The sequence below is a fragment of the Lygodium microphyllum genome, chromosome 13 (genome assembly GCF_053477565.2).
Source record: "Lygodium microphyllum isolate KBCC chromosome 13, Lygodium_microphyllum_v1.1.10, whole genome shotgun sequence".
Taxonomy (NCBI): domain Eukaryota; kingdom Viridiplantae; phylum Streptophyta; class Polypodiopsida; order Schizaeales; family Lygodiaceae; genus Lygodium; species Lygodium microphyllum.
Window position 1 is genome coordinate 70,162,338 of NC_141147.1, and position 13,518 is coordinate 70,175,855.

The 13,518-nt window shown below is 42.7% G+C and overlaps 1 pseudogene; it reads right to left on the minus strand.

The window, feature by feature from the left end:
* Positions 1-1,455: 1,455 nt before the first annotated feature.
* LOC148026745 (plasma membrane ATPase 2-like) lies at positions 1,456-12,421 on the minus strand (annotated as a pseudogene).
* Between the last annotated feature and the right edge of the window lie 1,097 nt (positions 12,422-13,518).

Below are 13,518 nucleotides of genomic sequence, written 5' to 3' on the forward strand. Positions count from 1 at the left end.
CGGTTAGTTAGGGAGGTCCTAGATAGTGTACATAGTCGGTACCCCAATCCCCCACGAGCGACATTCTCGGATGTATGGGGAAGGACGCGAATAAGGGAGATCTTAAGTAATAAAAGATCTCACCTTAAGAAACTCGCGTACGATGATGGGGTGAATGTAGCTGCGGGTGGCTATCCTTGTGAGAAACCTGCCACTGCCCACAAACGCGAGTGGAAGGAGGGAAAGAAGCGCGCAGAGGGAGGCGTGAAGAGCAGGCAGCATGTGGAGGCACAACGGATCCAGATGGAGACCATTGGATCGTCGCATTTCGGATCTGGCGGCGTCGAGTCGTGGGAGGCAGAGTTCGTAAGTAACTTGCCTCTTTATTTGATTGTTTGCCAAATTCATTGATTCTATGATTGTTTTGATCTTACAAACTATCTTGATTATGTTACAGCGATGGGTTATGGGGAGGAGGCCCACAGCCCACGAGACTGGGTATGCTCGCCGCAATAGCAGACGTGACACGTGGGCCATCTTCAGAAATGAGGGACGTATTACGGATGCGCAGTTTGACGCGGCCATGAGACCATACGGTCGACAGGTACTTGAAAACTCTAAATGAATGATTTCGGTTTATTTAATTGCATATATATGTATACTTACATACGGTATATTTCTTGAACAGGCACAAGCTGTTGATGCTCCTGCCCCTGATGATCCAACCGCCACTGCTGATGTTCGTGCCACTGCTCCTGGTGGAGGCGAGCACCACTCATCGGAATATACCGATGCGAGCTCCTCTGATCATGGAGAGAGCACAGGGTCCTCATCATCCTCTGATTAGCTTTCAGAATACTGTAGGATGTGGTTGTACAAAAAAATTTTGTAACTGAAGCCATGGGCTTTTTTGCACCTAGCTCCCTATTTGACTTTGTATATATTTGTTCCTAATTAAAGCCATGGGCTATTTTGACATATGGACTCCCTTGTACACAAATGTATCATGTATTGACAATGTATTGAATCGTGAGTCTTGAGTCGTGTATTAAGTTTTAGATAGTAATATTGAATCGTGTATTCATAGAGAGTGAGTCTTGATTCGTGTCTTGAAATCTAAATCACTCTTTTTTTATGGTGCAATGCACCAAAAAAAAATCCAGAGAGTGCCTTTGGGTGGCTCGATGCTGGAACAGCATCCAGGCACCCAAAAGCACTCTCTAGATTTTTTTTTTCCCTCTGTAATCGCGTGTATAAGCGCGTGTCATCTGTCAAAATCGCGTATATTTGCGCGGATAGTCTGTTAGATTCGCGTGTAAATTTGCAACAAAACTGCGCAGAACGCGTGTATGGGGTCATGTATTCGCACGACTGACTGTCACTGTACACGCGCTTTTACACGCATGTCTCTGGCCGCGATGATACATGCGCTATTACACGGGCCCAACACTTTTTTTCCCAAGTCATTTTGTGCGGCTAGGAGCGCGGGTATGAGCCCGATCCCTTGTAGTGAATTGGTTCTCTATTCTGGATGCCCTTGCTCCCTGTCTCTTTTGCTATGGCCAACTGATCACCTGTTATCATTTTCACATTGACAGCTAAGTTCAAAGCTCGCTGAATGGACTTAGTACTGTCATTATCGTGGAGGATTTTAAAAAAAAGGGTAATAGACCACAAAATCGCCCCACGGGCCACCAAGACACTCTTTATTCCTTTTCAGGAACTTCTTGTAAGGCAACAACAAGTGATTGCAAGCCCCTCTCAGCTAATTTGTCAATTGCTACATGTACTCTCCCTTCAGTCTCTACTTTGTTATGAGCTAGATCAAGTATCTGCTCTGGAGCACCCTTGCTAGCCCTGAACCATTGTCTACCAGCATCAATGTCCATAAGAGCTGTTCTCTCGTGACCAGTAAAGCCTTACAGCCCGTAATTTCAGGAGCTTTTTCTTTCTGCGCCCCCATTTTCCTGGTATGCTTCCCCCTTTTTGCCTTCAACATGCCATTTCCATCCAGAAAACGGCTCCTCACAATAGCAGCAGATAAAGCTTTTGCCAATTCCGTTTTGCCCACTCCAGTGGGTCCCATGAACATAAAACTGGCAATAGGACAGTTCGGATCAGCAAGCCCAATGTAACTCTTCATAAAGTGCTGGTTCATGTCTACCAAGACACGGTCAGGGAGAAGCCTATCAGGATGACCACGGAAGGTCTTCACATAGCTGAAAATGTAATCCCAACACCCACAGTTTAGCCCTGCAAAGTGCTGCTTCAATTCATACAGAATCTCATTCATCTGAAAAACTGCTAGAAGAGTCTCAATCATCATAGTAGCTCTTATGCTGCCCCACAATGAACTCATCTTGTTATTGACCTCTATCCAGGCCATGCCATGCTTTTTGCCTGCATCAGTAGTTCTCCTCAGAATTTGAACTGCATTAGCATCTTCCCACATGTGCACATCTATATAGATACTTGACATTGTCTTCTCAAGATAGCCAGCATGACTACAAGCAGTAAGAATTCTAGTTAAGATAACAACATCTTGCTTTGTCCTTCCTTCTGCATGTCCTGAAGGAATTCTACCACCTTCATGTTCCATCCATCCATAAAGTTCAATACTGGCTAGATCATGACCTTGTAGAAAAACACCAGCAATCATTGCACCCTTCATATGCTTCAGCAGGTTCTCCATGTTTGCAGTACATATCAATGAGTACATTTCCTACTTCTACATCAAAATCGGATTCTGTCCTGGTTATCTGATCAGATATCATTCTACCATACCTTACGGCCCAAATGCTATTACAAGCTTTTAGAACACATGTCAATATGAACTTGTTTGGCACAACCCTCACGCTGCATAATATCATACTAATGGAGAGCCTTCTTTACCTATACTGCCCACACAGAACAAAAATGCAAACACAACAACTAAGTATGTACAAAGTAACATATGTCACACACACAACATTTTGGTGGATTCCACACCTCGGATGCGCAACAATACGACATCCACCCCCTCTAATCCTACGCATCCTCCGGATGGGCCAACTACCCATGATCATTATCATCAAGATCCACAAACAGATCAATCTCTTCATTATGTATTTCCGGTACTTCAGCAAGATTATCTGTCTCTTCTATTAAAGTTTCTTCTCGTTGCTCTTCTCTTGCAAACTCTTCCAATACATGATCCTCATCATCTCTTTTCTTGAAAATCTTGATTCTTTTTCCTGCAATAGGCACTCTAAGCACTATCCCATCCAATTCTCTCAACTCATATGTTGCATTATCAAAGACATGTCTGACTATGTATGGCCCAAACCATCTTTTCACCATCTTCCGAAGTGTAGTATGCTGATTTTCAAGGCTGCTATCAAAGACTAATACCCAGTCTCCCTCATTTATTGCTCTAGGCCGCAAGCGATGCCTGCTATCAAACCTATCCTTATTTCTTAGTCTGGGAACCTTCAACCTGTCAATAGCTAGCTGAATATCCTCTGGTCTTCTCTCCAACTACCGAATCCGAAGAGCTAAGAGCTCCTCTCTCGTCAAATCCTCCTGCCAAGGTAAAACTGACCAAGTCAAAGCACAAGTCTCAGTCGGCATAACTGGTTTTTGACCATACATCAACTCTGCGGGCATATATCCTGTGGTAACACTGTGAGTCATACGATCAACCCACAAAGCAAATGGTAGAAGTCTCGGCCATTCTCCAATCCATCCTCTGCATGCTTTGGCTAATGCTTTCACTATCGGCGGATGCCCTCTTTCACTCATTCCATTTCCCTCTGGATTGTATGCTGTGGTTAGAGCCAACTTGATTCCTAGTTGAGAGAAAAACTCCCTAGCTTCATCTACATCCAATTCACCGCGATCCGCAATGATCTTACCCACACAGCCATATCTGCATAAAATTTCTTCCAATAAGAACTTACACATTGCACTAGTGGTCTTCGTTCTCAAAGGTCTGCCCTCAACATGATTGGTAAGATCCTCTCTAGCCAAAACAATATACCTCATCTGTCATACATCCATAGGCATAGTAACCAAGTCAACTACCCACTTATAATGAATGCATAGCGGATAGGTCCGATGAAGCTCATCTCGATGACGCACTACCGAATACATCTGGCAGTCTCTCCAAGTCTCTACAAAGTGAGAAACATCTCTATACATGCCTTTCCACCAATATTTCTCCTTGATTTTCTCATAAGTAGCCCACACTCCTCTATGACCAGCCCAAGGACTCTCATGAAACTCCCTCATCACCTGTAACTGTGTCTTTATATCGCAGGCAACCCGCCAAGGTAATCCGCCTCTTTTCTTCGGATGCTTCCAAAGAAATCTGTCCTTGAGAAAATAACCATAGGATTTTCTTTTGATCTTCTTGAACTCTTCATTTGTCCATTCATATATTTTGCTTAGTGTACTAAGGTACTTGCGAATCTGCAACCAATCTCCAACATAGAGTTCTTCTATGAAAGCCACAATATCATAGACATGGCAAACATGATCAACCATAGTGGCTGAAATTTATGCATCATCCTCTTCTGCAAGTAGTGTCTCCTCATCATCATATCTGGCTCTAGACAGCATATCTGCCACTGGATTATCCTTCCCTACTATATATTTAAATTCTGGATTTAATGACTTGATGTATGCAATCCATATCAGCATAGCTATATCCGGAGTAGAGCAACTCGTAATCATACCTATCAATGGCAAGCAATCTGTCTCTACCACAACTGAAGCTCCAATAAAGTACTCCTTGTCACATTTGAGAGTCGTAACAATCCCCAATAACTCTCTCTTGATTTGCAGATATCTCCTCTATCTCTCGTTTAGGACTTTCGCCCCAAACCGAATAGCATACATGTTTCCATCTGCATCATCTTGACCCACAGCCCAAGCTATGCCAATTGGACTAGTGTCAACTGTCAATACAATAGGCCTTCCACAATTATAATCCGCTTTCTTGAGAGTAGGAGCAATCTGCAATAACTTCTTCAATTTTCGCATGGCTCTAGTGTGGCTCTCATCCCAATAAAAATTTTGCCCCTTTCGAAACAACTGATATAAACAATCTACTATGTGTGCAAAATGGGGTATCCAAATCATATAAAACACACAAGCTCCAATGAATCTCAGTACCTCTGAAGTGGTAGAACAATACTCCGTAATCTTGCCTATAGCATCCACCTTCTCAGGTGAGGGTTTCCTGCCATAATACCCACACATATGTCCAACAATAACAACCTCATTTACTCCAAAAATAGATTTTTGCCCTGATAGTGTCAAGTTCACTTCTTCTAACCTGGCCAAAATCTTCTCACAAGCTGAAATATGATCAGCCACAAAGTATCTGCATCCCTGCTCATTTAAACTCTCATTCTTCTCTTCTTCTACACACCCCTTAATGGGCACATCATCGAAGAAAGGCATGGTAAGCTGAGGTATGTAATCACGAAGGACCTTATGCATGGCATTCATCATATGCGCAACAGAATTAGCGGCACCTTGAGACAAGGTACACATCATGACAAGCCCAATAGGAGTTCTCATAGTGGTTATGTTCCTGCTTTCCAAAGCCAGCTGAAATTGATCATATCCCTAATACAAATCACCTAAAGAATAGATGGCACGTCCAGCAAATGCTTCTGCAAACTCATCCACAACTAGACCTATACCAACATTCCTGATAGTAACTCTGTTTACTAGCTGCATGTCCTATATAAATCCGAGAATACCATTCTTCTTTAGAACCATAAACCACCTATTTGAGTATGGTGCAAATAAAGGCTCAAGAATTCCCATCCTGATTTTCTCATTCAACAAATCAATCAGCTTTGGCAGGTGTGCCTTAGGCACTGGAATATGTTGGAGGTTCCATGGAATATGAGGAATAGTAAAGATCACCATAGGAGCAACAATATCCGGGTTCACACATCCAATCTCAAGCGGAAAAAAAGCAAACCCCCTTCCATGTCGCTCAAGCATCTCCTGAAAGCATTGCTTCTCTGTGGGTAGTAAGAATTCACCATTTCCAATTTTCAATTCAGCAAGAGTCTCTGCTGAAAATTTATGGCCTATATGCTCCGGATTCCTCAAAATTGGCTGTTTGGCAGCCCTCTCTATTTGCTGATCACTATCAGGTGGAAGCGGTACAGCTACCGACTTCACCTTCTTATCCACAGTTTTGTATTTCGTGTCAACCCTGGCTTCATTATGATCCTTTGCATTACTCAAATCTTGCTGTAAATCAACAATTCTGTACTCCAGTGGTGGTTGAATATCCTCAGCCCTCTGCTCTATGGACTGCATAGGAACAGCCCTAAACTCTGGATGATGAAATATTTCAGCAGTAAACTCTGTTGGCTGAAAGTTTTCAGCCCTCTGTGTCTCTGTAAACTGATCATATTCAGCCGGAAACTCTGTTTGCTGAATTTCTTCAGCACTCAACACTTTTTGCTGAGTCAGCTCAGCCTCTGACTCTATCTGCGCCACAAAATCTGCAATTTCATGAAACATGTCCAGGGATTGCACTAATACATTACTGTGGCAACTCTGCATATAAGTTTTCAGTATATTTTCCATCTCTATAATCATATCTGCACAAATCATACTGTCATACATCCCATCTATATGCTCATCATCCTCTAAAATTCCTGCATTTTTCAAATTTTTCTCCTTCCCGCATATGTACTGCCTGGCAGCTTTAGGAAACTTAGAAGTCTTCTGATAGAAATCCCAACAAAACTGGAGGAGAAAACAGTGTTCCCAACAGGCAAGAACTCCAATCTCCTCTCCTTTGTACCACCGTCGTCTCGCGAAACAGTGGTACCTAATGAAGACCCGAATCCCTCACAGTGGGCAAAGGTGCATCTCTAAGAGTATCCCTGTTTCTAACATGGTTCACACACACAGTCATAAACTGAACTGCTCTCATGCCATCTTTACTGCGAATCCGTGCGTAAGCAAATCCATCATCCATTACCTTTGTTTCCATGCGCACCTCTGTGATGAATGGCTGTCCAAGAATTATGGGATAAGAGCATGAATCCTGCACAAAGAAATGGAAATCCTCCTCTACATCTCCAATAGAAACCTTGACACTGGGACAAGCAGCATACAAATCACCTGCAGTGTTGTAGGCAGCTCTCATACGCCACCCATGCTCTACATCCATAGGCCATCTATTACTTTCATAAACTCCACAAACTATGAGATTAATCTCTGAACCATGATCCACCAAAGCAACATAAGGCACCTGTTTCTCTCCAATTTTTACCATTGTCTATGTAGTTGACCTAGCCCAATGACTTCACGAAAAGTAACTATGCGGTATCAAGACAGGCTCATCAGTTTCAGCATAATGCATAGGCTGAACCCTCTTCTCTATCTGTGGGAAAACAGAAGCATTCTCAACCATAACCTCATCCTCATCCTCATCCAACTCCCCAATCAAAACTCCCTGTGTATCAATAGTAGGCAATGCATGTCTTTTCCTCTTCAGGACCTCTTGGAACTGATCTTGAAACCCTCTTTTCGAAATGCCCAAAACCTCAGAAATAGTAAAAGTCACCTCACTGCCAAGTATCTTGTCATTAAAGATTTTCTTCATGTCCATACATGTCTCAATATCTGACATCAATCTAAACCCTGGTTGCTTTCTCTCTCTAGGCTCTTGCCTCTTTTCTCTCTTTTGAGCATCTTCCATATGTCGTTCTGGCCCTGGTCTCAAAGACGGTCCTGCAGTAGGTGGAGTAACAAACTCACCCCCTCTAGTCTTTTTAGCTGCACTAGGATTTTCTTCATCCCTCTTATGCTTCTCCTCAACAAGTACATCTGCTCCCTCAGACTTAGCCAAGTAGGCATAAATAGAGTACCTGTCAAGAGGCGAATCCCAACGTGTCTTAGATCTCATGCTAGAGCCTGCACTAGTCAAAACAGTTTGCTGAATTTTTCCCTTGTTTGCCATCTCCATAGCATAAGTCCATAATGCTGACTGATTCTCTGATCCCTTCTCAATCTGGACTCCATATGCACAAGCATCTTCTCTAGCTACCACATAAGAAGTACGCGCAGCCATGTCATCCACTAACTTCTTCATTCCGCCTTTCCCAAAGTTGGTAGCAAGCGGAGCTCCTATTTCAGTCAACCAAATCTTACCATCTTGTCCCCAAAATACCAAATTCTTCCTCGTTGCATCCTAAAAAGATTCACAATCCCTGTAATGCTGATGGTTCGTACTATCACACCAAATACATCTTCGATCTCTCCTAGGTGCACTAGGAGCACTCGTAGGTGCAGTAGGAGCGCTAGAAGAAATAGTAGGTGCAGTCAAAGCAAATTGCTCTTTCAATTTTCCCACCAATTCTTCTTTAACTAACTCTAGTGTCAAATCCGTTATGCCTTTGATTATGTCATCAAGAGAGGTAGGCACCGATGGAGTGGAAGGAGCCGGCATCGGTCTTGGAGCAGGAGGAATAGGAGGAGTAGAAACAGTAGCCACTGGCATATGCTATAAAACTGGCTGAGGAGGAGAAGAAATAACAGGGATAGAAGCAAGCATCGGAGCAGAAGACGGCGTCGGTGTCATAGATCCATTCTGTAGGCGGGTCTTCCATATCCTCCTCTTAGTCAAAGTCGAGACTGCATCCTAGGCATCTTGCCAATACGTTTTAAGTCCCATAGGCTTTGTGCGATCCTCAAGAAGCTCTCCCAATTCTTCTTGAAGAGCAGGATCTGCAGCTTGCAAGAAAAGCTCAACTTTCTCAACATCCAATGCTCTTTGTTCAATGGCATCAAGCTGACTATACCTTTCTTTAAATTCTCGTATCAACTCTGAAGCAACTAGACCTTTGTTTGGCATGTAGACCCATTCTCGGAATGATCGCCATGTAGCCATCCCAAAGTCCTCAAGGAAATACTCCTCTTTCAAGGCCTTCTGGAAATACTCCTCTTTCAGGGCCTTCTTAAAATCTTGCCAATGCAAATTTTGAATAAAAAGATCAGTCACTTTTGCCCTCAAGGTGGGTGTGACAAGATGAAGGAAATACTTACTCATAAGTCCAGTTGGAACTCCAAAAAACCCCATCTTGATCTCATATGTCTTCAAGTATGCTAAAACATTACGGCCATCAAATAGCTTCTTCTCATTCTCAATTGCTTCAATCGCCTTAGTCACGCTAATTGCATTCTCCTGCTCCGAATATAGTTGCCTTTGCTGAGACAACTGCTGTTGATGCAATTGCTGCTGCTGCTGCATATACAATTGTGTCTGCTGATTTTGAAGCTGCATATACATGGACATATTCCGTAAAATCTGCTTTAGATAATCTATTGAAGTATTTGACGCAGCAGTCAATGATGGAGCTGAAGTAGAGGACACAGCAGGAATTGTAGAAGAGGCTCAAATGGATGCTGAAGTATCTCCCATCCTGAAATTTATGCGATGCTTTCACGTCGGGTTCACCAAAGATGTCAAATAGTTTTTGAAAGCAAATTCGCAACCACAGAGGTCCTTGAGAAATTCCAAGATGGAAGATCAAGAGAAACAAATAATCAAGACGAATATGATGCCATGGTTTAAGTGTATTACAATTTTTGGTTCAAGTACAAGCGGCAAGACGGATCAACCAAGAGAATCAATCCTCTCAAGAAAACCACATCAAGTTATAAATTAGAATACAATAGCATCAAATATGTCATCTAGTCTTGAAGAGAATGTCTTCAAAATAGACTCTTCTTCAGCTGATGGGTCAGCTAGTATGTGTCTTGAGTGCAGCACTAAATTCAGTGCCACTGGAACTCGCCCAAGTTTCAATCTTTTGCCTTTTACACTTTTCAGTCGTCGCTAGTTTTCATCTGATCTACCAGTCTAAAATTTTCCTTATGTCCTGCTAGCTAGGAGTACCTTGCCATTGTCAGTCACAGAAACATCTCGTATTTTCAAATATGCAAGAGTTGCAACTGACTCAAACAAAGCAGCATCGAACACCGATCCATCAGAATCAAGTCAATACACATCCAAATAGGCCATCCACGATGCCTTGTGTGATGCAATACGTAGCTCTTGTAAATCTACCATTGAGGAATTTGAAAGTGCATTTGTAATCTGCTCTGTGATCACTAAAGCTTCTTCAAATGGCCTGCCAGGACATCCACAGCTCCACTGGATCTTCAGCCTTTTTGCCACGTGATTCAAAGTACATATAGAACATCATTTACACTCCCAATAATGGACATGATAGAGTTGAATATCAAATTGCAGACCAAATATGAGGCTATGCATGTGACTATACCACTTGTCCCACAGAGCTTGATTAACATGTCACATGCAAGATACGGCATGCTCAATCTAGTGTGATCCTTATCACCAATAAAGCCATCTCAAAAGCATAATCTACATATGCTTTGTACTATATCTATGGATCTGTGAGGCCATTGCCAATAGCAAATCCCTTCAACTTTATTGGTAAACCCTCTTTCTCTTTGTTGCCCATGTGAATGTGACTAGTAACAACAGGAACGTAGTGTCCAACATATGATTCTTCGGTAACATAGAACTCATTTCCTAAAAGCTCAAGATGTGCCTCATAGAAGGCTTGCAAAAAAAACTGTACATATTTTCACTGACGCCATTCTCATCATACCGAATGTCTTGAATATCACTGCTGTAATTAAGACCAGTCCCAATTGGCTGGTCAACAAATATTATGTTTGACACCTGATCCCACCCATACTTATTCCAGATAAGTGTAAGATGTCCATTGCCTTGCAGATGCAGCAATTTGTAACTATTCTTCTTCTGACATTCACGACACTCTAGTCATTCCATCTGCATACTGATCAAGAGACTCTGCAAGAAATCCAGTCCCTTTGACCATCCTGTTCAAGAACTATGTCCATCTTTGGCCCAGTAGAGGCGGGTAGAGCTCGCAGAGTTGCTTCTCCTGTCCATTGGATTGAAAGGTAGAAAATGCACTTCTCTAATGTTTGCTCGGCGGGCCACTTTTGGATCTGCCAGCATATTTACTATGGCAGTATCAATAGCATCTTGGTTCTCTATTCTGGATGCCCTTGCTCCCTATCTCTTTTGCTATGGCGAACTGATCACCTGTTATCATCTTCACATTGACAGCTAAGTTCAAAGCTCGTTGAATGGGCTTAGTACTGTCATGTTGTGGAGGATTTTAAAAAAAGGGTAATAGACCACAAAATCGCCCCATGGGCCACCAGGACACTCTTTATTCCTTTCAGGAACTTCCTATAAGGCAATAGCAAGTGATTGCAAGCCCCCCTCAGCTAATTTGTCAATCGCTGCATGTACTCTCCCTTCAATCTCTACTTTGTTATGACCTAGATCAAGTATCTGCTCTGGAGCACCCTTGCTAGCCCTGAACCATTATCTACGAGCATCAATGTCCGTAAGAGCTGTTCTCTCGTCACCAGTAAAGCCTTACAGCCCGTAATTTCAGGAACTTTTTCTTTTTGTGCCCCCATTTTCCTAGTATGCAACTGACTCAAACAAAGCAGCATCGAACACCGATCCATCAGAATCAAGTCAATACACATCCAAATAGGCCATCCATGATGCCTTGTGTGGTGCAATACGTAGCTCTTGTAAATCTACCATTGAGGAATTTGAAAGTGCATTTGTAATCTGCTGTGTGATCACTAAAGCTTCTTCAAATGGCCTGCCAGGACATCCACAGCTCCACTAGATCTTCAGCCTTTTTGCCACGTGATTCAAAGTACATATAGAACATCATTTACACTCCGTATAATGGACATGATAGAGTTGAATATCAAATTGCAGACCAAATATGAAGCTACGCATGTGACTATACCACTTGTCCCACAGAGCTTGATTGACATGTCACATGCAGGATATAGCTTGCTCAATCTGGTGTGATCCTTATCACCAATAAAGCCCATCTCAAAAGCATAATTTGCATATGCTTTGTACTATATCTCTGGATCTGTGAGGCCATTGCCAATAGAAAATCCCTTCAACTTGATTGGTAAACCCTATTTCTCTTTGTTGCCCATGTGAATGCGACTAGTAATAGCACGAACGTAGTGTCCACCATATGATTCTTCAGTAACATAGAACTCATTTCCTAAAAGCTCAGGATGTGCTTCATAGAAGGCTTGCAAAAAAAAACTATACATATCTTCACTGATGCCATTCTCATCATGCGGAATGTCTCGAATATCATTGTTGTAATTAAAACCAGTCCCAATTGGATGGTCAACAAATATTATGTTTGACACCTAATCCCACCCATACTTATTCCAGATAAGTGTAAGATGTCCATTGCCTTGCAAATGCAGCAATTTGTAACTGTTCTTCTTCTGACATTCGTGACACTCTGGTCATTGCATCTGCATACAGATCAATAGACTTTGCAAGAAATCCAGTCCCTTTGACCATCCTGTTCAAGAACTATGTCCATCTTTGGCCCAGTAGAGGCCGGTAGAGCTGGCAGAGCTGCTTCTCCTATCCATTGGATTGAAAGCTAGAAAATGCACTTCTCTGATGTTTGCTCGGCGGGCCACTTTTGGATCTGCCAGCATATTTACTATGGCAGTATCAATAGCATCTTGGTTCTCTATTCTGGATGCCCTTGCTCCCTGTCTCTTTTGCTATGGCCAACTGATCACCTGTTATCATCTTCACATTGACAACTAAGTTCAAAGCTCGCTGAATGGACTTAGTACTGTCATGTCGTGGAGGATTTTTAAAAAAAGGGTAATAGACCACAAAATCCCGCCCCAGGGCCACCAGGACACTCTTTATTCCTTTCAGGAACTTCCTGTAAGGCAACAACAAGTGATTGCAAGCCCCTCTCAGCTAATTTCTCAATCGCTGCATGTACTCTCCCTTCAATCTCTACTTTGTTATGAGCTAGATCAAGTATTTGCTCTGGAGCACCCTTGCTAGCCCTGAACCATTGTCTACTAGCATCAATGTCCGTAAGAGCTGTTCTCTCATGACCAGTAAAGCCTTACAGCCCGTAATTTCAGGAGCTTTTCCTTTCTGCGCCCCCATTTTCCTGGTATGCTCCCCCCTTTTTGCCTTCAACACGCCATTTCCATCCAGAAAAGCGGCTCCTCACAATAGCAGCAGATAAAGCTTTTGCCAATTCCGTTTTGCCCACTCCAGTGGGTCCGATGAACATAAAACTGGCGATAGGATAGTTTGGATCAGCAAGCCCAGTGTAACACTTCATAAAGTGCTGGTTCATGTCTACCAAGACACGGTCAGGGAGAAGCCTATCTGGATGATCACGGAAGGTCTTCACATAGCTGAAAATGTAATCCCAACGCCCGCAGTTTATCCCTGCAAAGTGCTCCTTCAATTCATACAGAATCTCATTCATCTCAAAAACTACGAGAAGAGTCTCAATCATCATAGTAGCTCTTATGTTGCCCCACAATGAACTCATTAACCTTGTTATTGACCTCTATCTAGGCCATGCCAGGCTTTTTTCCTGCATCAATAGTTCTCCTCAGAATTTGAACTGCATT